At 52.8% G+C, this 24457-nt stretch overlaps 2 protein-coding genes across 2 annotated transcripts in view; one reads left to right on the plus strand and one right to left on the minus strand.

Moving 5' to 3' along the window:
* LOC147091866 (uncharacterized) overlaps positions 1-6816 on the minus strand; it is a 60040-nt gene extending 53224 nt beyond the window's left edge. Inside the window, 2 exon segments of the mRNA XM_085976881.1 lie at positions 6193-6357; positions 6615-6816. The gene's annotated coding sequence lies outside the window, so the exon portion shown is untranslated.
* LOC147091836 (uncharacterized) overlaps positions 1-24457 on the plus strand; it is a 1030142-nt gene that overhangs the window by 1001547 nt on the left and 4138 nt on the right. The window lies entirely within an intron of this gene.

Consider the following 24457-nt stretch of genomic DNA (forward strand, 5'->3'; position numbering starts at 1 on the left):
CGCACTTTATGAAAGATGTGAAGGCCTCAGAGAGGGTGCAGAAAAGATTTACAAGAATGGTTCCAGGGATGAGGGACTTCAGTTACGTGGATAGACTGGAGCAGCTGAGGTTGTTCTCCTTAGAGCAGAGAAGGTAGAGAGGAGATTTGATAGAGGTGTTCAAAATCACGAGGGGTCAGGAGAGAGTAGATAGAGAGAAACTGTTTGGTGGAAGGGTCGAGAACCGGAGGACACAGATTTAAGGTGATTGGCAGAAGAACCAAAGGCGACACGAGGAAAAACTTTTTTACGCAGCGAGTGGTTAGGATCTGGAATGCACTGCCTGAGAGGGAGGTGGAGGCAGATTCAATCACCGCTTTCAAAAGGGAATTGGATAAGTGCCCGAAGTAAAGAAATTTGCAGGGTTACGGGGAAAGGGCGGGGAGTGGGACTAGCTGAAGTGATCTTGCAGAGAGCTGGCACGGGCTTGACAGGCCGAATGGCCTCCTTCTGTGCTGTAACCATTCTATGATTCTATAAAATATTAGAAAGTTTGTTCCACAGAAGCACGAGGTTTATCTGCTTTTATTGATGAATCTAAAAAGTCTCCATTAAAACCTGAGCCAGTGTGTTGTGGGCCAAAGAGCCTTGTGTCCAATGAGGGGAATAAAGGCCCACAGCCTCCCCTGGCCCCGGGCCCTGAACAAGGGACTGGAGAAACTCGCTGCCCTGCGGATCAGACAATCAGCTGGCGCTAGTCCCGCCCCTCGGGCTCCTCGATTGGTTGGAGGACCCGCCCCGCTCGCTCCCTATTGGTCGGAAGCTCCCGTCAATCAGGCCCTGGGCTGGGTCACGTGTCCCCGATATCACGTGCTCCGTCCAACTGACGCCGCTCAGTCCGGGACCTCGCGGACTCTCAGGTTTTCCATTTCTCTTTATTCTCTCCCGATCCACCCCTCCCCCCCCACCCCGCGCGATTCTCCACCCAATCGGAGCGGAGAAAGCTCACTTTGCGTCACCGATCGCGACTCTGGACCCGACACCAAGGCCTTTCCCCGGAATGGCCCACGCCGACTCCATCCGGCAGGATCTGAGTGCGCAGACGCAGCTCCAAGTGTGGGAGGGTGTTTGGTGTCCTCTGGGCATGCGCGGTTGTTGCCCTTGGTGACCGGGAGGGGTCGCTGTGCCCGACTCTGTCCAAACCGTCGCTCCCTGTGCGCATGCGCGGACCATCGTCTGTCAATCAACCATCAGCCAGAAGAGGTCGCTGGAGAGACCAGTGAAGAAAGACTTGCATTTCTATAGCGCCTTTCACCACCACCGAACGTCCCAAAGTGCTTTACAGCCAATGAAGTACTTTTGAAGTGTAGTCACTGTTGTAATGTAGGAAATGCGGCAGTCAAATAACGCACAGCAAGCTCCCACAAACAGCAATGTGATAATGACCAGGTAACCTATCTTTTTGTTAACTCTGTTTCTCTCTCTACGGATGCTGCCTGGCCTGCTGAGTGTTTCCAGCATTTCCTGTTGTTATTTCAGATTTCCAGCATCCGCAGTATTTTGCTATTATCCTTTTGTTACATTTATTGAGGGATAAACATTGGCTAGGACACCGGGGATATTTCCCCTGCTCTTTCCCACATTACAACAGTGACTACACCTCAAAAGTACTTCATTGGCTGTAAAGCACTTCAAGACGTCTGCTGGTCATGAAAGCACTATATAAATGCAAGTCTTTCTTTCTCAAAATAGTGTCATGGGATCTTTTACATCCACCTGAGAGAGCAGACAGGGCCTCAGTTTAATGTCTCATCCGAAAGACGCCACCTCTGACAGTGCCTCAGTACTGCACTGGAGTGTCAGACTGAATTTTTGTGCTCAAGTCTCTGGAGTGGGACTTGAACCCACAACCTTATGCCTCAGAGGCAAGAGTGCTACCATAGAGTCATAGATTTATACAGCACAGAAAGGGGCCCTTCGGCCCATCGTGTCCGCGCCGGCCATCAAGCCCTGCCTATTCTAATCCCATTTTCCAGCACTTGGTCCGTAGCCTTGTATGCTATGGCGTTTCAAGTGCTCATCTAAATGCTTCTTGAATGTTGTGAGGATTTAATGCCTCTACCACCCTTTCAGGCAGTGAGTTCCAGATTCCAACCACCCTCTGGGTGAAAAAGCTTTTCCTCAAATCTCCTCTAAACCTCCTGCCCCTTACCTTGAAACTATGCCCCCTGGTTATTGACCCCTCTACTAAGGGGAGAAGTTCCTTTCTATCTACCCTATCTATGCCCCTCATAATTTGTACACCTCAATCAGGTCCCCCCTCAGCCTTTTCTGCTCTAAGGAAAACAACCCCAGCCTGTCCAGTCTCTCTTCATAGCTGAAGCGCTCCAGCCCAGGTAACACCCTGGTGAATCTCCTCTGCACCCTCTCCAATGCAATCACATCCTTCCTATAGTGTGGCAACCAGAACTGCACACAGTATTCCAGCTGTGGCCTAACTAGCGTTTTGTACAGCTCCATCATAACCTTCCTGCTCTTGCCTTCATTAGCCAAGGCATAGAATATAAGTATCCCATATGCCTTCTTAACCACCTTATCCAGCTGTCCTGCTGCCCTCAGGGATCTATGTACATGCACACCAAGGTCCCTCTGATCCTCTGTCCTTCCTAGGGTTCTACCATTCATTGTGTATTCCCTTGTTAGTCCTCCCAAAATGCATCACCTCACACTTTTCAGGGATAAATTCCATTTGCCACTGTGCTGCCCATCTAACCAACCCGTCTATATTCTCCTGTAGCCTGAGGCTTCCCTCCTCGCTATTTACCACTCCACCAATTTTCGTGTCATCTGCGAACTTACTGATCATACCTCCTACATTCATATCTAAATCATTAATGTACACTACAAACAGCAAAGGACCCAGACCCTGTGGTACACCACTGGACACAGGCTTCCAGTCACAAAAACAACCTTCGACCATCACCCTCTGCCTCCTGCCACGAAGCCAATTTAGGATCCAATGTGCCAAATTGCCCTGGATCCCATGGGCTCTTACCTGCTTGACCAGTCTCCCATGTGGGACTTTGTCAAAAGCCTTACTGAAGTCGATGTAGACAACATCAACTGGACTGCCCTCATCCACACACCTAGTCACCCCCATCGAAAAATTCAATCAAATTGGTTAGACATGATCTCCCCCTGACAAAGCCATGCTGACTATCCTTGATTAATCCTTGCCTCTCCAAGTGGAGACTAATTCTGTACCTCAGAATTTTTTCCAATAATTTCCCTACCACTGATGTTTGGCTCACTGGCCTGTAATTCCCTGGTTGATCCCTACTACTACCCTTCTTGAATAATGGTGCTACATTAGCTATTCTCCAGTCCTCTGGCACCTCCCCTGTGGCCAGAGAGGTTCTGAAAATTTGTGTCAGAGCCCCTGCAATCTCCTCCCTTGCCTCACACAGCAGGCTGGGATACATCTCGTCTGGGCCTGGGAGTTTATCCACTTTTAAGCCCGCTAAAACCACTAGTACCTCCTCCCTCTCAATACTAATTTGTTCAAGTATATCACAATCCCCCTGCCTGATTTATATGCCTGCATCGTCCTTCTCCATAGTGAACACAGTTGCAAAATATTAATTTAAAACCTCACCTACATCTTCTGGCTCTACACACAGATTGCCACTTTGGTCCCTAATGGGCTCTACTCTTTCCCTGGTTATCCTCTTGCCCTTAATATACAAATAAAACACCTTGGGATTTTCCTTTATTTTGCCCGCCAGTGTTTTTTCATGACCCTTCTTCGTTCTCCTAATTTCTTTTTTAAGAACCCCCCTGCACTTTCTATACTCCTCTAGGGCTTCCACTATTTTTAGTCCTTTGTATCTGCCAAAAGCCTTCCTTTTTTTCCTAATCCATTTTTGTATATCCCTTGACATCCAGGGTTCCCTGGGCTTGTTTGTCCCACCCTTGACCTTTACGGGAACATGTTGGCATTGTAGTCTCTCTATTTCCTTTCTGAAAGACTCCGACTGCTCTGATGTGGATTTTCCTACAAGTAGCTGATCCCAGTCCACTTTGGCCAGATCCTGCCTTATCATATTAAAATCGGCCTTACCCAATTTAGAACCTTTATTTCTGGTCCATCTTTGTCCTTTTCCATAACTACCTTAAATCTCACCGAATTATGGTCACTGTCACCAAAATGCTCTCCTACTAACGCTTCTACCACTTGCCCTGCTACATTCCCTCGAATTAGGTCCAGTACCGCCCCCTCTCTTGTAGGACTTTCCACATGTTGGCTGAAAAAGCTCTCCTGGATGCACTTTAAGAATTCCACACCCTCTAAGCCTTTCACACTCTGACTATCCCAGTTAATATTGGGGAAGTTGAAATCCCCAACAATTATTACCCTATTATTTCTACACTTCTGAGATTTGCCTACATATCTGTTCCTCTATCTCCCCGTTACTGTTTGGGGGCTTATAGTACAATCCCAGCAAAGTGCTTGCCCCCTTTTTGGTTTTAAGTTCTACCCATATGGCCTCATTAGAGGAACCTGCTAAGGTATCATCCCTCCTTACAGCAATAATTGACTCTTTGATTAATATTACTAACATGATTTTTGGTCAACTCTTGGAGTATTCCCATTTAATAATTCTCCGGGAGAAGGAGTCGCTTCACTTGCACTGGTTCCTGTGGCCTGATCACCTTCCCCAGGAGCAGGGCCTTGACCCTGACTTTGTTCGCTTGAACCGGTTCCTGCGGCCTGAGCACCTTCCCCAAGAGCAGGGCCTTGATTCTGGGGGTGTTTTATTGCAACGCTTGGTTTACTTGAGAAGAGCCCCATCAGGGCGAGCGTGGGAGGGCCGGGGGGAGAGCGCGGGAGGGTCGGGGGGAGAGCGCGGGAGGGTCGGGGGGCGAGCGCGGGAGGGTCGGGGGGCGAGCGCGGGAGGGTCGGGGGGGAGCGCGGGAGGGTCGGGGGGAGCGCGGGAGGGTCGGGGGGCGAGCGCGGGAGGGTCGGGGGGGAGCGCGGGAGGGTCGGGGGGCGAGCGCGGGAGGGTCGGGGGGGCGAGCGCGGGAGGGTCGGGGGGCGAGCGCGGGAGGGTCGGGGGGCGAGCGCGGGAGGGTCGGGGGGCGAGCGCGGGAGGGTCGGGGGGCGAGCGCGGGAGGGTCGGGGGAGAGCGCGGGAGGGTCGGGGGGCGAGCGCGGGAGGGTCGGGGGGCGAGCGCGGGAGGGTCGGGGGGGGAGCGAGAGAGGGTCGGGGGGCGAGCGCGGGAGGGTCGGGGGGCGAGCGCGGGAGGGTCGGGGGGCGAGCGCGGGAGGGTCGGGGGGCGAGCGCGGGAGGGTCGGGGGGCGAGCGCGGGAGGGTCGGGGGCGAGCGCGGGAGGGTCGGGGGGCGAGCGCGGGAGGGTCGGGGGGCGAGCGCGGGAGGGTCGGGGGCGAGCGCGGGAGGGTCGGGGGGCGAGCGCGGGAGGGTCGGGGGGCGAGCGCGGGAGGGTCGGGGGGCGAGCGCGGGAGGGTCGGGGGCGAGCGCGGGAGGGTCGGGGGGCGAGCGCGGGAGGGTCGGGGGGCGAGCGCGGGAGGGTCGGGGGCGAGCGCGGGAGGGTCGGGGGGCGAGCGCGGGAGGGTCGGGGGGCGAGCGCGGGAGGGTCGGGGGGCGAGCGCGGGAGGGTCGGGGGGCGAGCGCGGGAGGGTCGGGGGGCGAGCGCGGGAGGGTCGGGGTGCGAGCGCGGGAGGGTCGGGGTGCGAGCGCGGGAGGGTCGGGGGGGAGCGCGGGAGGGTCGGGGGGCGAGCGCGGGAGGGCCGGGGGAGAGCGCGGGAGGGTCAGGGGGAGAGCGCGAGAGGGTCAGGGGGAGAGCGCGGGAGGGTCAGGGGGAGAGCGCGGGAGGGTCAGGGGGAGAGCGCGGGAGGGTCGGGGGCGAGCGCGGGAGGGTCGGGGGGGCGAGCGCGGGAGGGTCGGGGGGCGAGCGCGGGAGCGTCCAGCTCCAGGACCAGTGTCTATCTGAATCAATGAGACTCTCTCAGAACATTTTCCCCAGTCCATCTCCAGGACCAGTGTGTATCTGAGTCAATGGGAATCTCTGACCTTTCTCCCCAGTCCATCTCCAGGACCAGTGTGTATCGGAGTCAATGGGACTCTCTCTGACCTTTCTCCCCAGTCCATCTCCAGGACCAGTGTGTATCTGAGTCAATGGGACTTTCTCTTACCTTGCTCCCCAGTCGATCTCTGGAAGCTCTTTGAATCGGAAGGGTTCTCTCCGGTTGGTGCTCACAATCCTGTGCTGGTTCACCTGCTGTCGTTCCTCAGTCTACAATCCCTGTTTACTTCGAGCTGAGCACCTTCCTCAATCACACCATCATTCACCGGGAGATCTAATTGTGGCAAAGCAGAAAATAAGAACAATATTGAGAGCCTGAAATAATGTAATGTAGATTTTAATCTGCTTACTAATAATTCAATTTCAAGGCCGAGTATTTGTTTGATTTTGTCCCTTTCCTCAGATCCCCAGTTCGAGGGCTGTGTGCTTAGTTTGGAGATTTTCCTCACTGTAAATTTCCGGCCTCCTGAGACTCCCCCATTTTCACTGCTCTGGGCGGAAATGCGCCATTTTCTGTGCGGAGTTACTTACCGGAGCGGTGACCCTGTGACCCTCCCTCGCTGAGATCTAAACTCGGGGCTGAGCAGCCGCTGGTGGGCCGGGTGCTGAATGGAGCCCAGTTCTCTCAGTCAGAGAGCGGGCCCTGTAACCCGGGCAACCAGCCCGTTTTTGACCCTCACTCACCGATCAACCCGCGCCGCCCGGCACTGCAGCGGAGCGGCACTGCGCCTGCGCGTGAGAGAGAGAGAGAGAGAGAGAGAGAAAGGGAGCAGCACTGCGCCTGCGCGGGAGAGAAAAGGGAGCTGCACGGCGCCTGCGCAGTAGAGGGAGCGCACGGGAGCGGCACTGCGCCTGCGCGGAACTGAGTAAGGGAGCCACACTGCGCCTGCGCGGGAGTGCAAGGAGCGGCATTGCGCCTGCGCGGGAGACAAAGGGAGCGGCTTTGCGCCTGCGCGGGAGAGAGCAAGGAAGCGGCACTGCGCCTGCGCGGAAGATAGACGTCGCAGAAATGCATCAGTATCGCTCCCAGTGGTGGGAGGACTACATCGGATATTAATATGTTCCGATGCAGTCCTCCCAGCACTGGGAGCGATACTGATGCGTTCCTGCGACATCGCTCTTCCGCGCAGGCGCAGTGCCGCTTCCTTTCTCTATCCCGCGCAGGCGCCGTGCCGCACCACTTCGCTCCCGCGCAGGCGCAGTGTCGCTCCTTACTCTCTCCCGCGCAGGCGCAGTGCCGCTCCGCTCCCTTGTACCGCGCAAGCGCAGTGCCGGGCGGCGCGGGTTGATCGGAGTGAGGGTCAGAAACAGGCTGGTTGCCCGGGTTACAGGGCCCGCTCTGTGCCTGTGGGAACTCGGCTCCATTCAGCACCCGGCCCGACAGCGGCTGCTCAGCCCCGAGTTTTGATCACAGCGAGGGAGGGTCACAGGGTCACCGCTCCGGTTAGTAACTCCGCACAGAAAATGGCGCATTTCCGCCCAGATCAGTGGAAATGGGGGAGTCTCAGAAGGCCGGAAATTTACAGTGAGGAAAATCTCCGAACTAAGCACACAGCCCTCGAACTGGTGATCTGCGGAAAGGGACAAAATCAAACAAATACTCGGCCTTGAAATTGAATTGTTAGTAAGCAGATTAAAAGTCTACATTACATTATTTCACGCTTTCAATATTGTTCTTATTTTCTGCTCTGCCACAATTAGATGTCCCGGTGAATGATGGTGTGATTGAGGAAGGTGCTCAGCTCGAAGTAAACAGGGATTGTAGACTGAGGAACAACAGCAGGTGAACCAGCACAGGATTGTGAGTACCAACCGGAGAGAACCCTTCCGATTCAAAGAGCTTCCAGAGATCGACTGGGGAAAAAGGTAAGAGAGAGTCCCATTGACTTAGATACACACCAGTCCTGGAGATAGACTGGGGAGAAAGGCCAGAGAAAGTCCCGTTGACTCAGATAAACATTGGTCCTGGAGATGGACTGGGGAGAAAGGTAAGCGAGAGTCCCATTGACTCAGATACACACTGGTCCTGGAGATGGACTGGGGAGAAAGGTCAGAGAGGGTCCCATTGACTCAGATACACACTGGTCCTGGAGATGGACTGGGGAGAAAGATCAGAGAGGGTCCCATTGACTCAGATACACACTGGTCATGGAGATGGACTGGGGAGAAAGGTCAGAGATGGTCCCATTGACTCAGATACACACTGGTCCTGGAGATGGACTGGGGAGAAAGGTCAGAGAGAGTCCCATTGACTCAGATACACACTGGTCCTAGAGATGGACTGGGGAGAAAGATCAGAGAGAGTCCCATTGACTCAGATACACACTGGTCCTGGAGATGGACTGGGGAGAAAGGTCAGAGAGAGTCCCATTGACACAGATACACACTGGTCCTGGAGATGGACTGGGGAGAAAGGTCTGAGTCCCATTGACTCAGATACACACTGGTCCTGGAGATAGACTGGTGAGAAAGGTCAGAGAGAGTCCCATTGACTCAGATACACACTGGTCCTGGTGATGGACTGGGGAGAAAGGTCAGAGAGAATCCCATTGACTCAGATACACACTGGTCCTGGAGATGGACTGGGGAGAAAGGTTAGAGAGAGTCCCATTGACTCAGATACACACCGGTCCTGGAGATGGACTGGGGAGAAAGGTCAGTGAGAGTCCCATTGACTCATATACACAATGGTCCTAGAGATGGACCCTCCCGCACTCGCCCCGTGACCCTCCCGCACTCGCCCCCTGACCCTCCCGCACTCGCCCTGATGGGGCCCTTCTCAAGTAAACCAAGCGGTGCAATAAAACTCCCCCAGAATCAAGGCCCTGCTCCTGGCGAAGGTGATCAGGCCCCAAGAAGCAGTACAAGTGAGCAAAGTCAGGGTCAAGGCCCTGCTCCTGGGGAAGGTGATCAGGCCCCAGGAATCAGTACAAGTGAAGCGACTCCTTCTCCCGGAGATTTATTAAACGTGAATACTCAAGAGTTGACTGAAAATCAGGTCAGTAATATTAATCAAGGAGTCAATTTCTGCTGTAAGGAGGGATGATTCCTTAGCAGGTTCCTCTAATGAGGCCATATGGGTAGAACTTAAAGACAAAAATGGGGAAAGCACTTTACTGGGAGTGTACTATAGGCACCCAAACAGTAAGGGGGAGATAGAGGAACAGATATGTAGGCAAATCTCAGAGAAGTGTAGAAATAATAGGGTGATAATTGTTGGGGATTTCAACTTCCCCAATATTAACTGGGATAGTCAGAGTGTGAAAGGCTTAGAGGGTGTGGAATTCTTAAAGTGCATCCAGGAGAGCTTTTTCAGCCAACATGTAGAAAGTCCTACAAGAGAGGGGGCGGCACTGGACCTAATTCGAGGGAATGTAGCAGGGCAAGTGATAGAAGGGTTAGTAGGAGAGCATTTTGGTGACAGTGACCATAATTCGGTGAGATTTAAAGTAGTTATGGAAAAGGACAAAGATGGACCGGAAATAAAGGTTCTAAATTGGGGGAAGGTCGATTTTAATATGAAAAGGCAGGATCTGGCCAAAGTGGACTGGGATCAGTTACTTGTAGGAAAATCCACATCAGAGCAGTGGGAGTCTTTCAGAAAGGAAATAGAGAGAGTACAACGCCAACATGTTCCTGTAAAGGTCAAGGGTGGGACCAACAAGCCCAGGGAACCCTGGATGTCAAGGGACATACAAGAATGGTTTAGGAAAAAAAGCGAGGCTTTTGGCCGATACAAAGGACTAAAAACAGTGGAAGCCCTAGAGGAGCATAGAAAGTGCAGCGGGGTACTTAAAAAAAAAAAAAAAAAAAAAAAAAGAAATTAGGAGAACGAAGAGGGGTGATGAAAAAACACTGGCAGGCAAAATAAAGGAAAACCCCAAGGTGTTTTATTAGTATATTAAGGGCAAGAGGATAACCAGGGAAAGAGTAGAGCCCATTAGGGACCAAAGTGGCATTCTGTGTGTAGAGCCAGAAGATGTAGGTGAGGTTTTAAATTAATATTTTGCATCTGTGTTCACTATGGAGAAGGACGATGCAGGCATATAAATCAGGCAGGGGGATTGTGATATACTTGAACAAATTAGTATTGAGAGGGAGGAGGTACTAGTGGTTTTAGCGGGCTTAAAAGTGGATAAACTCCCAGGCCCAGACGAGATGTATCCCAGCCTGCTGTGTGAGGCAAGGGAGGAGATTGCAGGGGCTCTGACACAAATTTTCAGAACCTTTCTGGCCACAGGGGAGGTGCCAGAGGACTGGAGAACAGCTAACGTAGTACCATTATTCAAGAAGGGTAGTAGTAGGGATAAACCAGGGAATTACAGGCCAGTGAGACGAACATCAGTGGTAGGGAAATTATTGGAAAAAATTCTGAGGGACAGAATTAGTCTCCACTTGGAGAGGCAAGGATTAATCAAGGATAGTCAGCATGGCTTTGTCAGGGGGAGATCATCTCTAACCAATTTGATTGAATTTTTCGATGGGGGTGACTAGGTGTGTGGATGAGGGCAGTCCAGTTGATGTAGTCTACATGGACTTCAGTAAGGCTTTTGACAAAGTCCCACATGGGAGACTGGTCAAGAAGGTAAGAGCCCATGGAATCCAGGGCAATTTGGCACATTGGATCCAAAATTGGCTTAGTGGCAGGAGGCAGAGGGTGATGGTCAAAGGTTGTTTTTGTGACTGGAAGCCTGTGTCCAGTGGTGTACCACAGGGTCTGGGTCCTTTGCTGTTTGTAGTGTACATTAATGATTTAGATATGAATGTAGGAGGTATGATCAGTAAGTTCGCAGATGACATGAAAATTGGTGGAGTGGTAAATAGCGAGGAGGGAAGCCTCAGGCTACAGGAGAATATAGACGGGTTGGTTAGATGGGCAGCACAGTGGCAAATGTAATTTAACCCTGAAAAGTGTGAGGTGATGCATTTTGGGAGGACTAACAAGGGAATACACAATAAATGGTAGAACCCGAGGAAGGACAGAGGATCAGAGGGACCTTGGTGTGCATGTACATAGATCCCTGAGGGCAGCAGGACAGCTAGATAAGGTGGTTAAGAAGGCACATGGGATACTTGCCTTCATTAGCCAAGGCATAGAATGTAAGAGCAGGGAGGTTATGATGGAGCTGTACAAAACGCTAGTTAGGCCACAGCTGGAATACTGTGTGCAGTTCTGGTTGCCACACTATAGGAAGGATGTGATTGCTCTGGAGAGGGTGCAGAGGAGATTCACCAGGATGTTACCTGGGCTGGATCGCTTCAGCTATGAAGAGAGACTGGACAGGCTGGAGTTGTTTTCCTTAGAGCAGAGAAGGCTGAGGGGGGACCTGATTGAGGCGTACAAAATTATGAGGGGCATAGATAGTGTAGGAATCGACCGATCCCCTACTAAAGCACTGAGGTCGAGTCAGTTCGATAAATAAACTAAGTTTAATTAAAACTTGAGAACAAAACAAAGGCATGTAGGAGCAACAGTAAACAGGTCTTTTTACTTGCTGGTTTCACGAGGTCTGAAGTGGGAACCTCCCCCTCTCTGACGTCATCACGTTTCCCGCCGTTCAGGGCATCACGTGACCAATGTGATGACGTCATCGCGTTGATTCTGGGACTTCTCCAGACAAGCTATTTACATGCAGGCAACAACATAGGTGCTATAGCACTCTGTTAAAGACAGTTATACGTTTGTACAGGAGCCCCTTGGTGGCTTTGCCACAATAGGGTAGATAGAAAAGAACTTTTCCCCTTAGTAGAGGGGTCAGTAACCAGGGGGCATAGTTTCAAGGTAAGGGGCAGGAGGTTTAGAGGGGATTTGAGGAAAAGCTTTTTCACCCAGAGGGTGGTTGGAATCTGGAACTCACTGCCTGAAAGGGTGGTAGAGGCATTAAATCCTCACAACATTCAAGAAGCATTTAGATGAGCACTTGAAACGCCATAGCATACAAGGCTACGGACCAAGTGCTGGAAAATGGGATTAGAATAGACAGGGCTTGATGGCCGGCGCGGACACGATGGGCCGAAGGGCCACTTTCTATGCGTCTTTCGGATGAGACATTAAACTGAGACCCTGTCTGCTCTCTCAGGTGGATGTAAAAGATCCCATGACACTATTTTGAGAAAGAAAGACTTGCATTTATATAGTGCTTTCATGACCAGCAGACGTCTTGAAGTGCTTTACAGCCAATGAAGTACTTTTGAGGTGTAGTCACTGTTGTAATGTGGGAAAGAGCAGGGGAAATATCCCTGGTGTCCTAGCCAATGTTTATCCCTCAATCAATGTAACAAAAGGATAATAGCAAAATACTGTGGATGCTGGAAATCTGAAATAACAACAGGAAATGCTGGAAACACTCAGCAGGCCAGGCAACATCCGTAGAGAGAGAAACAGAGTTAACAAAAAGATAGATTATCTGGTCATTATCACATTGCTGTTTGTGGGAGCTTGCTGTGCGCTATTTGACTGCCGCATTTCCTACATGACAACAGTGGCTACACTGCAAAGGTACTTCATTGGCTGTAAAGCACTTTGGGACGTCCGGTGGTGGTGAAAGGCGCTATAAAAATGCAAGTCTTTTTTCACTGGTCTCACCAGCGACCTCTTCTGGCTGATGGTTGATTGAGAGCCGAGAGTCCGCGCATGCGCACACGGAGCGGTGGTTTGGGCCGAGTCCGGCACAGCGACCCCTCCCGGTCACCAAGGGTAATAACCGCGCATGCCCAGAGGACACCAACCCCCTCCCCCACTCGGAGCTGCACCTGCGCACTCGGATCCTGCCGGACGGAGTCGGCGCGGGGCATTCCGGGGAAAGGCCTTGCTGTCGGTTCCAGAGTCGCGATCGGTGACGCAAAGTGAGTTTTATCCGCTCTGATTGGGTGGAGAATCACGTGGGGTGGGGGTGAGGAGTGGATCGGGAGAGAATAAAGAGAAATAGAAAAACCTGAGAGTCTGCGAGGCCCCGGACCGAGCGGCGGCAGTTGGACGGAGCACGTGATCTCCTCGGGGACACGTGACCCGGGCCCAGGTCTTGATTGACGGGAGCTTCCAACCATAAGAACATAAGAAATAGGAGCAGGAGTAGGCCAATCGGCCCCTCGAGCCTGCTCCACCATTCAATAAGATCATGGCTGATCTGATCCTAACCGCCAATCCACTATCACAGAACCATCTCCTGAATCTAACAGAATTAGACACACGAATTAGGAGCAAGATCAGGCTACACGGCCCCTGGGCCCGCTCCGCTACCCACAGGGCCATGACCGATCTGGACCTAGACTCATGTCCAAATTCCTGCCTGCTCCCCGTAACCCTTAATTCCCTTTACTTCTAGGAAACTGTCTATTTCTGTTTTAAATTTATGTAATGATGTAGCTTCTACAGCTTTTTGGGGCAGCATATTCCATGGACCTACCACCCTCTGAGTGAAGTAGTTCCTCCTCATCTCAGTTTTGAAAGAGCAGCCCCTTATTCTAAGACTATGCCCCCTAGTTCTAGTTTCACCCATCATCGGGAACATCCTCCCCGCATCCACCCGATCCAACCCCTTCACAATCTTATATGTTTCAATAAGATCACCTCTCATTCTTCTGAACTCCAATGAGTCGAGTCCCAATCTACTCAACCTCTCCTCATATGTCCATCCCCTCATCCCCGGGATTAACCGAGTGAACCTTCTTTGTACTGACTCGAGAGCAAGTATGTCCTTTCTTAAGTATGGACACCAAAACTGTACGCAGTATTCCAGGTGCGGTCTCACCAATACCTTGTACAACTGAAGCAATACCTCCCTATTTTTATATTCTATCCCCCTAGCAATGAAAGCCAACATTCCATTGGCCTTCTTAATCACTTGCTGCACCTGCATACTAACCTTTTGAGTTTCGTGCACCAGGACCCCCAGATCCCTTTGTACTTCAGTACTTTCCAGTTTCTTGCCATTAAGATAATAACTTGCTCTACGATTTTTCCTGCCTCACACTTTCCAGTATTGTATTCCATCTGCCAAATCTCTGCCCACTTACTTAGCTTGTCTATGTCCCCTTGCAATAGGGAGCGAGCTGGCGGCGGGTCCTCCAACCAATCGGGGAGCCCGAGGGGCGGGACTAGCGCCGGCTGATTGTCTGATCCGCAGGGCAGCGAGTTTCTCCAGTCCCTTGTTCAGGGCCCGGGGCCAGGGGAGGCTGTGGGCCTTTATTCCCCTCATTGGACACAAGGCTCTTTGGCTCACAACACTCTGGCTCAGGTTTTAATAGAGACTTTTTAAATTCATCAATAAAAGCAGATAAATCCTGTGCTTCTGTGGAACAAACTTTCTAATATTTTATCGAATCAGAGAATGGTTACAGCACAGAAGGAGGCCATTCGGCCCGTCGAGCCCATGCCGGCTCTCTGCAAGACCACTTCAGCTAGTCCCACTCCCCGCCCTTTCCCCGTAAACCTGCAAATTTCTTTACTTCAGATACTTATCCAATTCCCAATTGAAAGCCGTGATTGAATCTGCCTCCACCACCCTTTCAGGCAGTGCATTCCAGATCCTAACCACTCGCTGCGTAAAAAAGTTTTTCCTCATGTTGCCTTTTGTTCTTCTGCCAATCACCTTAAATCTGTGTCCTCTGGTACCCGACCCTTCCGCCAATTGGAACAGCTTCTCTCTATCTGCTATGTCCAGACCCCTCATGATTTTGAACTCCTCTGTCAAATCTCCTCCCAACCTTCTCTGCTCTAAGGAGAACAACCTCAGCTTCTCCAGTCTATCCACGTAACTGAAGTCCCTCATCCCTGGAACCATTCTTGTAAATCTTTTCGACACCCTCTCTGAGGCCTTCACATCCTTCCTAAAGTGCGGTGCCCAGAATTGGACACAATACTCCAGTTGAGGCCGAACCAGTGTTTTATAAAGGTTCATCATAACCTCCTTGCTTTTGGACTCTATGCCTCTATTTATTAAGCCCAGGATCCCGTATGCTTTTTTAACCATTTTCTCAACCTGCCCTGCCACCTTCAATGATTTGTGCACACATACCCCCAGGTCTCTCTGTTCATGCACACATTTTAGACTTATACCCTTTAGTTTATATTGCCTCTCCTCATTCTTCCTACCAAAATATATCAGTTTGCACTTTTCTGCGTTAAATTTCATCTCCCATGTGTCCGCCCATTCCACCAGCATGTCTATGTCCTCTTGAAGTCTATCAGTATCCTCCTCACTGTTCACTATACTTCCAAGTTTTGTGTCATCTGCATATTTTGAAACTGTGCCCTGCACACCCAAGTCCAAGTCATTAATATCTATATATATAAAACAGTATGTCTCTGTCTCTCTGTCTCTCCGTCTCTCCGTCTCTCTTTCTGTCTGTCCGGCTATACAATCAAAAGTTATAGAGCGTACCTACACATATGTTATATCAAAAGAAAGCTCATCATTAGGGGCCTCTCATGGGTGTATTTACATTTTGGTTGGACAAAACTTGTGCCGACGGTATCCAAAAAACATTCAAAATTCCGCTCATTATCCGCTCATTAGCATCGAGTGACGTGAAGGTTGACCAATCGTACAGTCGAGCGACCCGACGATCGACCAATCGCTGCGTCACGGGGGTGGGTTCATTGCGTGTGCGGGCGGGCCATCCTAGAGTCGAGTGACGTGACCATTGACCAATCCTACAGTTCAGTGACCTGATGGTTGACCAATCGGTGTGTGTGTGGGCGGGACTAATCATTCTGAGTTCAGGTGAGTGGCCGCCATCTTGATTCCAAACTCTTCATTTCTTTTTCCCGCTTTCTGCGTCTTTATTTTCAAATGTACATTTCCAGCAAAAAAATAATTGCTTTTATTAAATAGTTTTAAAAAAAAGATAATTCATTTGCAAATATTTTCTCTAACCTGATTCTTTTTCCTACCTTTACCCGTTTTTGTAGGCCTCGAAGCCTGGGCCTCTCCTGCCCAGCCACGCCCGAGCTAGGTAATTGTCCCACGGCTTGTGGCAAGCTCCTCCCCCCCTCATCCCCCCCAGTCTCCCCCGTCACGTTACCCGGGGCAACGGCGTCGGCTGCGAGGGACACGGGACAGGCACAGGGTGCACGCGCAGCAGGCGACACACACAAGCCCGAGGCACAGAGCGCAGGAAGCCAGCAGGTGAGATGCGGCATCTCTCTCTCTCTTCCCCGCTCGGCAGTCTTGAAGCCAGCTCGGGCGGGGGGTGGGAGGGGCTCGGGAGGGTGGGAAGGGTTACCCCAGCAACCGGGCCGGGCCCTCACAGCCTCAAGCCGGCTCACGCCCGTTCCCGGGGCTTGGCTCCAGCCGCAATCGGCGGCCTTGAAATGGGCTCGGGAGGGCGGGGCTCGGGAGGGCGGAGGGTGGGGCTCGGAAGGGGGGGAAGGGTTACCCCGGCAACCGGGCCGGGCCCCCTCAGCCTCAAGCCGGTTCACACCCGTTCCCGGGGCTTGGCTCCAGCCGCAATCGGCGGTCTTGAAATGGGCTCGGGAGGGCGGGGCTCGGGAGGGCGGAGGGTGGGGCTCGGAAGGGGGGGAAGGGTTACCCCGGCAACTGGGCCCGGCCGTCTCTCACAGCCTCCAGCTGGCTCACGCCCGTTCCCGGGGCTTGGCTCTGTGGTAAACCACTGTTATACCTGTCTGTATGTGTATGTGTATTCCACTAGGTACAGGTCTGGACATGCCTCGGCTGACTCCTCCCACTATTCCAGGTATATAAGTGACTACCTCCCAGTCCCTTAGTATTCTGGACGGGTCGACCACTCGAGACAAGACCTTCATTCTTTAGTTAATAAAAGCCTGATTGTTACTCGCTCAACCTCAGTCTTTTGAGTAATTGATGGCGCATCAATTTTATTAACTAAATTTTTTATAATGGAGAAGATCCTCACACCAGCATGCCTGGACCTGGACAGTCGGGAAGCGGACGCTTCCACCAAGTTTGCTCACTGGCTCATGTGCTTCGAGACATTCCTGACTGCCTCCACTGCGGTCACAACGGATGCGGACAAACTGTCTGTCCTGATCTCCAAGGTGAACCACTGAGTGTACTCAGTCATCCAGGACGCGACCTCGTACACAGATGCCCTCCAGCTCCTCAAGACCCAGTACGCGCGCCCTGTGAACGAAGTGTACGCCAGGCACCTCCTGGGGAGTCGCAAGCAACAACCTGGGGAATCGACTGAGGAATACCTCCAAGCACTGTCCGTGCTTGGCCGGGCCTGTGGGTGTAAGGCGGTAACGCCTGCTAAGTACACGGAGGAACTGATCCGGGATGCCTTCGTAGCGGGCCACAGGTCCAACTACACCCGACAGCGTCTGCTGGAGCAGAGCGACCTCAACCTCAACAAAGCCTCCGAAATCGCACTAATGCTGGACGCAGCCTACCGGGGCATGGATGCCTACTCCTCTGCACCATGGACGCCGCGGGGAACGACAACCTGGGACACGGTAGGACAGCCCCATAGCACCGTGCCACCCCAGCCACAGCCCAACAACGGCCCAACTACCGCAGCAGTGTCCCAAAGCCAGACAGCAGTATCCCAAGGCCAGAAATGCTACTTCTGTGGCCAGGCCAAACACCCCAGAGCGCGCTGCCCGGCGAAGAATGCGACCTGCTCGGGCTGCGGGAAAAAGGGACACTACGCCAGCGTCTGCAAGGCCAAAGCCACCCCGAACGCCAGCAGCGCCGCGTGTGGGCCGGGCGAGCCACCATCTTGGGCCCCCAACAGCGCCGCGTGTGGGCCGCCATCTTGGGCCTCCCCAGCCATGTGCGCACCACCGCAGCAGCAGCCATCTTGGACGACTCCAGCCACATGGGAATCATGGACGCCGCCATCTTGGACACCAACCGGGATGCAGCAGACCGCCAACCCCCCCCCATCTGATACCCACAGCGACACACCGACCCCTACGCTGGCCTCTGTTACGCTGGACCAAACGAGACCGCACCAACTAGCTCGGTCCAAAATGGATGTTAAGGTAAACGGCTATGCAATAAACTGCCTTTTTGACTCCGGGAGCACAGAGAGCTTCATCCACCCCGACATGGTGCGGCGTTGCTTTCTCCCAGTCCTGCCTGCGCACCAGCGGATTTCTATGGCCTCCGAGTCCCAGTCAGCGGACATTGGCGGCTACTGTGTGGTGACACTAGTAGTAGACGGGACTGTGTTCAATAATTTTAAACTCCTGGTCCTGCCCGACCTCTGCGCTGCCATCCTACTGGGGTTGGATTTCCAGTGCCACCTCAAAAGCGTTACGATGGCGTACGGTGGCCCCCTCCCCCCACTCACAGTCCGCAGCCAGCAGCCTCCAAATTGCCCGCCGCGCACCAGATGCAACCTCTCCACACTCAGAGTCCCACCCCCCCCCACTGTTTGCTGACTTCACCCCCGACTGTAAGCCCATCGCCACAAAGAGCAGGCGATACAGCGCCGGGGACAGGGTTTTCATCAAAACCGAAGTGGAGCGACTCCTGAAGGAGGGGATTATTGAGGGCAGCTCCAGGTTGTGGTCGTTAAGACCGGCGAGAAACAACGCCTGGTCATCGACTACAGCCAAACAATAAACCGCTACACCCTGCTGGACGCCTACCCACTCCCCCGCATAGCTGACATGGTCAACCAGATCGCGCAGTACCGCGTCTTTTCGACCATTGACCTGAAATCAGCGTACCACCAGCTCCCCATCCGCCCTGAAGACCACCAGTATACTGCTTTTGAGGCAAACGGCCGCCTCTATCACTTCCTTAGGGTTCCCTTCGGCGTTACCAACGGGGTCTCCGTCTTCCAAAGGGAGATGGACCGGATGGTCAATCAAAACGCGCTGCAGGCCACTTTCCCTTACCTAGACAATGTGACCATCTGCGGCCAGGACTTGCAGGACCATGACGCAAACCTCGAGAAATTCCTCCGCACCGCCCAACTCCTGAACCTGACATAAAACAAGGAGAAGTGCATATTCCGCACAGACCGCCTCGCCATCCTTGGCTGTGTTGTGGAACACGGGGTCATCGGTCCCGACCCGGACCGGATGCGTCCCCTTATGGAACTCCCACTGCCCCACTGCCTAAAAGCCCTGAAGAGGTGCCTAGGGTTTTTTTCCTACTACGCTCAGTGGGTCCCCTACTATGCAGACAAAGCCCGTCCGCTGATCAAATCCACCTCTTTTCCCCTGATGGCAGAGGCCCGCTCGGCCTTCCACCGCATCAAGGAGGACATTGCCAAAGCCACCATGCACGCAGTGGACGAATCCATCCCCTTCCAGGTGGAAAGCGATGCGTCCGACTTCGCTCTGGCCGCCACCCTTAATCAGGCGGGGAGACCTGTGGCATTCTTTTCATGAACCCTCCAGGGCCCGGAGACCAGACACTCCGCGGTCGAGAAGGAGGCCCAGGCCATTGTGGAGGCTGTGCGTCATTGGAGGCACTACCTGGCCGAAAACGATTTACCCTGCTCACTGACCAGCGTTCAGTTGCTTTTATGTTCAACAACAAGCAGAGGGGCAAAATCAAAAATGACAAGATCTTGAGGTGGAGAATTGAACTTTCCACCTACAACTACGAAATCTTGTACCGGCCTGGGAAGCTCACTGAACCCCCAGATGCCCTATCGCATGGCACCTGCGCCAGCGCGCAGATCGATAGGCTGAGGGCCCTCCACAATGACCTCTGCCACCCGGGGGTCACCAGGTTCTTCCACTTCATCAAGGCCCGCAACCTGCCTTACTCCATCGAGGAGGTCAGGACCATGACCAGGAACTGCCAAGTCTGCGCTGAGTGCAAACCGCACTTTTATAGACCAGACAGAGCCCACCTGATAAAAGCCACTCGCCCTTTCGAACGCCTGAGCGTCGATTTTAAAGGGCCTCTCTGCTCCTCCGACCGCAATGTGTACTTCCTCAACATCATTGACGAGTACTCCCGTTTCCCGTTTGCTATCCCCTGCTCGGACATGACCAGTGCCACGGTCATTAAATCTCTGAACAGCCTCTTCACCCTGTTCGGTTTCCCCAGCTATATCCATAGCGACCGGGGCTCATCGTTTATGAGTGACGAACTCCACCAGTACCTGCTCGCTAGGGGTATAGCCACAAGCAGGACCACCAGTTACAACCCCCGGGGGAACGGACAGGTGGAAAGAGAGAATGCGACAGTTTGGAAGGCCGCCCTACTAGCCTTAAAGTCTAGGGGCCTTCCGACCTCCCGCTGGCAGGAGGTGCTCCCCGATGCGCTCCACTCGATTCGGTCACTGCTCTGCACTGCCACCAATGCCACCCCTCACGAGAAAATGTTTGTCTTCCCAAGGAAGTCCACATCGGGGACGTCGTTACCCGCCATGGCTGACGTCCCCAGGGCCGGTACTACTGAGAAGACACGTGAGGGCCAATAAAATGGACCCCCTGGTCGAGAGGGTCGACCTCCTCCACGCCAACCCCCAGTATGCTTACATTGCGTACCCGGACGGGCGGGAGGACACAGTCTCCATACGAGACCTCGCACCCTCGGGGACCGCTGTAGGGCGGGAGGACACAGTCTCCATACGGGACCTCGCACCCTCGGGGACCGCTGTAACCCACTACCCATTACCACCCCCCCCCACGACCCGCTATGCAACCCCAGCAGCCGGCTCGCCTTGGACCGTCACCCACGAGGACTACACTCCAGGGCCCCAGCCTACACGGGACGCGACGCCGGAAGCTCCACCACCCCTGCCGTCGCCACGTCGATCACAGCGGCAGACAAGACCTCCGGAGAGACTCCAATACAAGAACTTTTAAATACACTTCAGCCCGCCGGACTCATTTTTAAACAAGGGGTGAATGTGGTAAACCACTGTTATACCTGTCTGTATGTGTATGTGTATTCCACTAGGTACAGGTCTGGACATGCCTCGGCTGACTCCTCCCACTATTCCAGGTATATAAGTGACTACCTCCCAGTCCCTTAGTATTCTGGACGGGTCGACCACTCGAGACAAGACCTTCATTCTTTAGTTAATAAAAGCCTGATTGTTACTCGCTCAACCTTAGTCTTTTGAGTAATTGATGGCGCATCGGGCTCCATTTGCGGCCGCGGGCCACTCGCCCTCCTTTCCTCTGTCTCTCTCTCCTCCCCCACTTCCCTCTCCCCCTCTCCCCCTTCCCTCTCCCTCCCCCTCCCTCTCCCTCCCCCTCCCGCTCCCTCCCCCTCCCTCTCGCTCCCTCCCCCCTCCCTCTCCCCCCTCTCGCCTCTCCCCTCCCCTCTCGCCTCTCCCCTCCCCTCTCGCCTCTCCCCTCCCCTCTCGCCTCTCCCCCCCTCTCGCTTCTCCTCTCCCCTCTCCCCCCTCTCTCTCCCCCCTCCCTCCCCCTCTCTCTCCCCCCTGCCCTCCCCCCTCTCTTTCTCCTCCCTCCCCCTCTTTCTCTGCCCCCTCCCTCCCCCTCTTTCTCTGCCCCCTCCCTCCCCCTATTTCTCTGCCACCTCCCTCCCCTTCTTTCTCTGCCCCCTCCCTCCCCTTCTTTCTCTGCCCCCTCCCTCCCCCTCTTTCTCTGCCCCCTCCCTCTCTTTCTCTGCCCCCTCTCTCCCCCTCTCTGTCTGCCCCCTCCCTCTCCCCCCCTCCTCTCGCCTCTCCCCTCCCCTCTTGCCTCCCCCCCCTCTCGCCTCTCCCCTCCCCTCTCCCCCTCTCTCTCTCCCCCCTGCCTCCCTCTTTCTCTCCCCTGCCTCACCCTCTCTCTCTCCCACTCTCTCTCTGCCCCCTCCCTCCCCCTCTCTCTCTCCGCCCTCCCTCCCCCTCTCCACTCCCCCTCTCCCCCTCTCTCTCCCCCTCTCTCTCCCCCTCTCTCTCTCCCCCTCCCTCCCCCTCTCCCCCCTCCCTCCCCCCTCCCCCTCCCACCGCCTCTCTCCCCCTCCTTCCCCCTCTCTCTCTCCCCCCTCCCTCCCCCTCTCTCTTTCCCCTCCCTCCCCCTCTTTCTCTGCCCCCTCCCTCCCACTCTTTCTCTGCCCCCTCCCTCCCACTCTTTCTCTGCCCCCTCCCTCTCCCTATTTCTCTGCCACCTCCCTACCCCCCAGTACTTCTGAGCCCAGGAGGACCCAACAATTTCCAATGTGAGACTGTCAAGGGAGGTGGATTCTGGGGGAGATTAGGTTGTTAAACAGCCACTGTCCCTACTATGTAAAAGAGTATTGTTTTAGGAATAAGCATTTCGGTAGAGGCTTTTAATCCAGTTTACATCTGCAGATTTGTTTTAATTCATTCTTGGGATGTGGGCGTTGTAATAATAATAAATAACTTCCGGAGGAAGTTATGTGCACATCACTTCCTGTGAACTGTGAACTCTGTGCATACATCACTTCCTGTGCATACGTCACTTCCTGTGTTTGGACTAGTATAAATACTGAACTGCTCAGTATAGTAAAAGGGCTTCTCCTAGAGGCATGGTGAAGACCGCTCTTGTACATAGTATAATTATAAGTTGTTTAAAGCTTACTTTAAAGTTCCTTGATGTGTGAGACTTTTTATTACATCAATTTAAACAACTTAGTATTTACACTCACAAATACTAGACCTTCGGACAAACTCGGAGTTAAGGATCCAGGGGACCACCCATCATGGAAAACATCCTTAAACCTACTCATCTGGACTTGGACCCAAACGCAGCAGCAGCTGGCAGGGTATGGAAGCATTGGTACCGTACTTTTGAGAATTTTCTTGATGAATGTAAAGCGAATGCTTCTACTAAACTGAGGATACTTATCAACTATGTGACCCCAACAGTGTTTGAATATGTTGATGAATGGGATAATTACGATGAGGTGATCCGGGCACTTAAAAAACTATATGCCAAGACCGCAAATGAGGTCTATGCTAGACATCTACTGGCCACAGCCCGACAAGGGCCAGGGGAATCGATTAACGAATTCCTTCAAGAACTTCGCAGACTCAGCGTAGATTGTAACTTTCAGGCAGCCTCGGCTGAGCTGTACCGCGAAGAAATGATTCGTGATGCTTTCATCTGCGGGATTGCCTCTCCATTTATACGCCAGCGTCTGCTAGAAAGTAAAACACTTGAGCTACAAAAGGCTTTTGACCTGGCTTGTTCTCTGGATTTGGCAAAGAAAAATGCAGACCTCTATCAGCTGCCCAGATCTCGATCTGCTGCTGTAACTGCAACCAGACGATTCAAGTGGTCTCAGGTGAACCCTATCATGGAGGAATCTAATCCTGATGATAATTCTGATGAAGAAGAGGAGGATGACCCCACTTTAGCAGCCTCTTGGCAATCTAGGAAGGAATGCTTCTTTTGTGGAGATTCTTTTCACCCTAGGAAATTCTGCCCTGCTCGCAATGCGATCTGCAGTCATTGAGATAAAAATGGCAAACTTTTGCAAAGTGTCCCATCAAGAGCCTCTGCGAGGGCCTATCCAGCTAAGGCCTACCGAACTGCCCCAATTAGGGCCTATCAAGATGCTCCGGCTAGGAACTATCAAGCTTCCTCTCGAGCTCTCTCCCAAAGAAGCACACCTAGAGTTTCAGCCACTCTCTGTGCAACCACACCAATTACAGCTGCTTGCCCACAGAACCTGTTTCATGCAGCTACAAAAGTTTCAGTTAATGGGCATACCTTAGATGCCTTAATTGACTCAGGAAGTACTGATAGTTTCATTAGAGAACAGATTGTTGCGAAATTGAAACTACATATCTTCCCATCGGACCAGGCAATTGCGATGGCTCAGTCATCACTTAATACCAGAATCTCCGGCTTTTGTATTATTGATATGACACTTAATGGTCACATGTATCCCTCCACCCGACTTTCGGTGCTCAAGGACTTATGTAGTGATCTCATCTTAGGGCTGGATTTTCAAAAACAGCATAAGAAACTCACCATTGAGTTTGGCGGATCCAAACCTGGACTTACTATTTCTAATATACTGTCTAAATTACCGTTTTGTGCATTATCAGCAGCTTCACTTGATGAACCCTCATTATTTGCCAGTATTCCTCCTCGATGCAAACCAATAATAATGAAATCGCGGCGCTTTAGTCAGGAAGACCAATCTTTTATTGAGGCTGAAATCTCTCGACTTTTAGCAGAGGATATCATCGAACCATGTTCGTCGCCCTGGCGGGCTCAAATCGTCATCGTCAAGAACCCTCTAAAACCTCACAAACAACGACTATGCATTGATTATTCGCAAACCATCAATCAATATACTGACTTGGATGCCTACCCATTGCCACGCATTGATGATATGGTTAATAAACTGGCCGAATACAAAGTGTTCTCAACTTACAATTTGAAAAGTGCCTATCATCAGGTACCCTTGAAGGTCTCAGATAAGCAGTACACGGCCTTTGAGGCTAATGGACGGCTGTACCAATTTCATCGCCTCCCATTTGGGGTTACTAAT

The sequence above is a fragment of the Somniosus microcephalus genome, unplaced genomic scaffold (genome assembly GCF_052327205.1).
Source record: "Somniosus microcephalus isolate GS21.2 unplaced genomic scaffold, FLI_Smic_1.0 unresolved_chr3, whole genome shotgun sequence".
NCBI classification, from domain to species: Eukaryota; Metazoa; Chordata; class Chondrichthyes; order Squaliformes; family Somniosidae; genus Somniosus; species Somniosus microcephalus.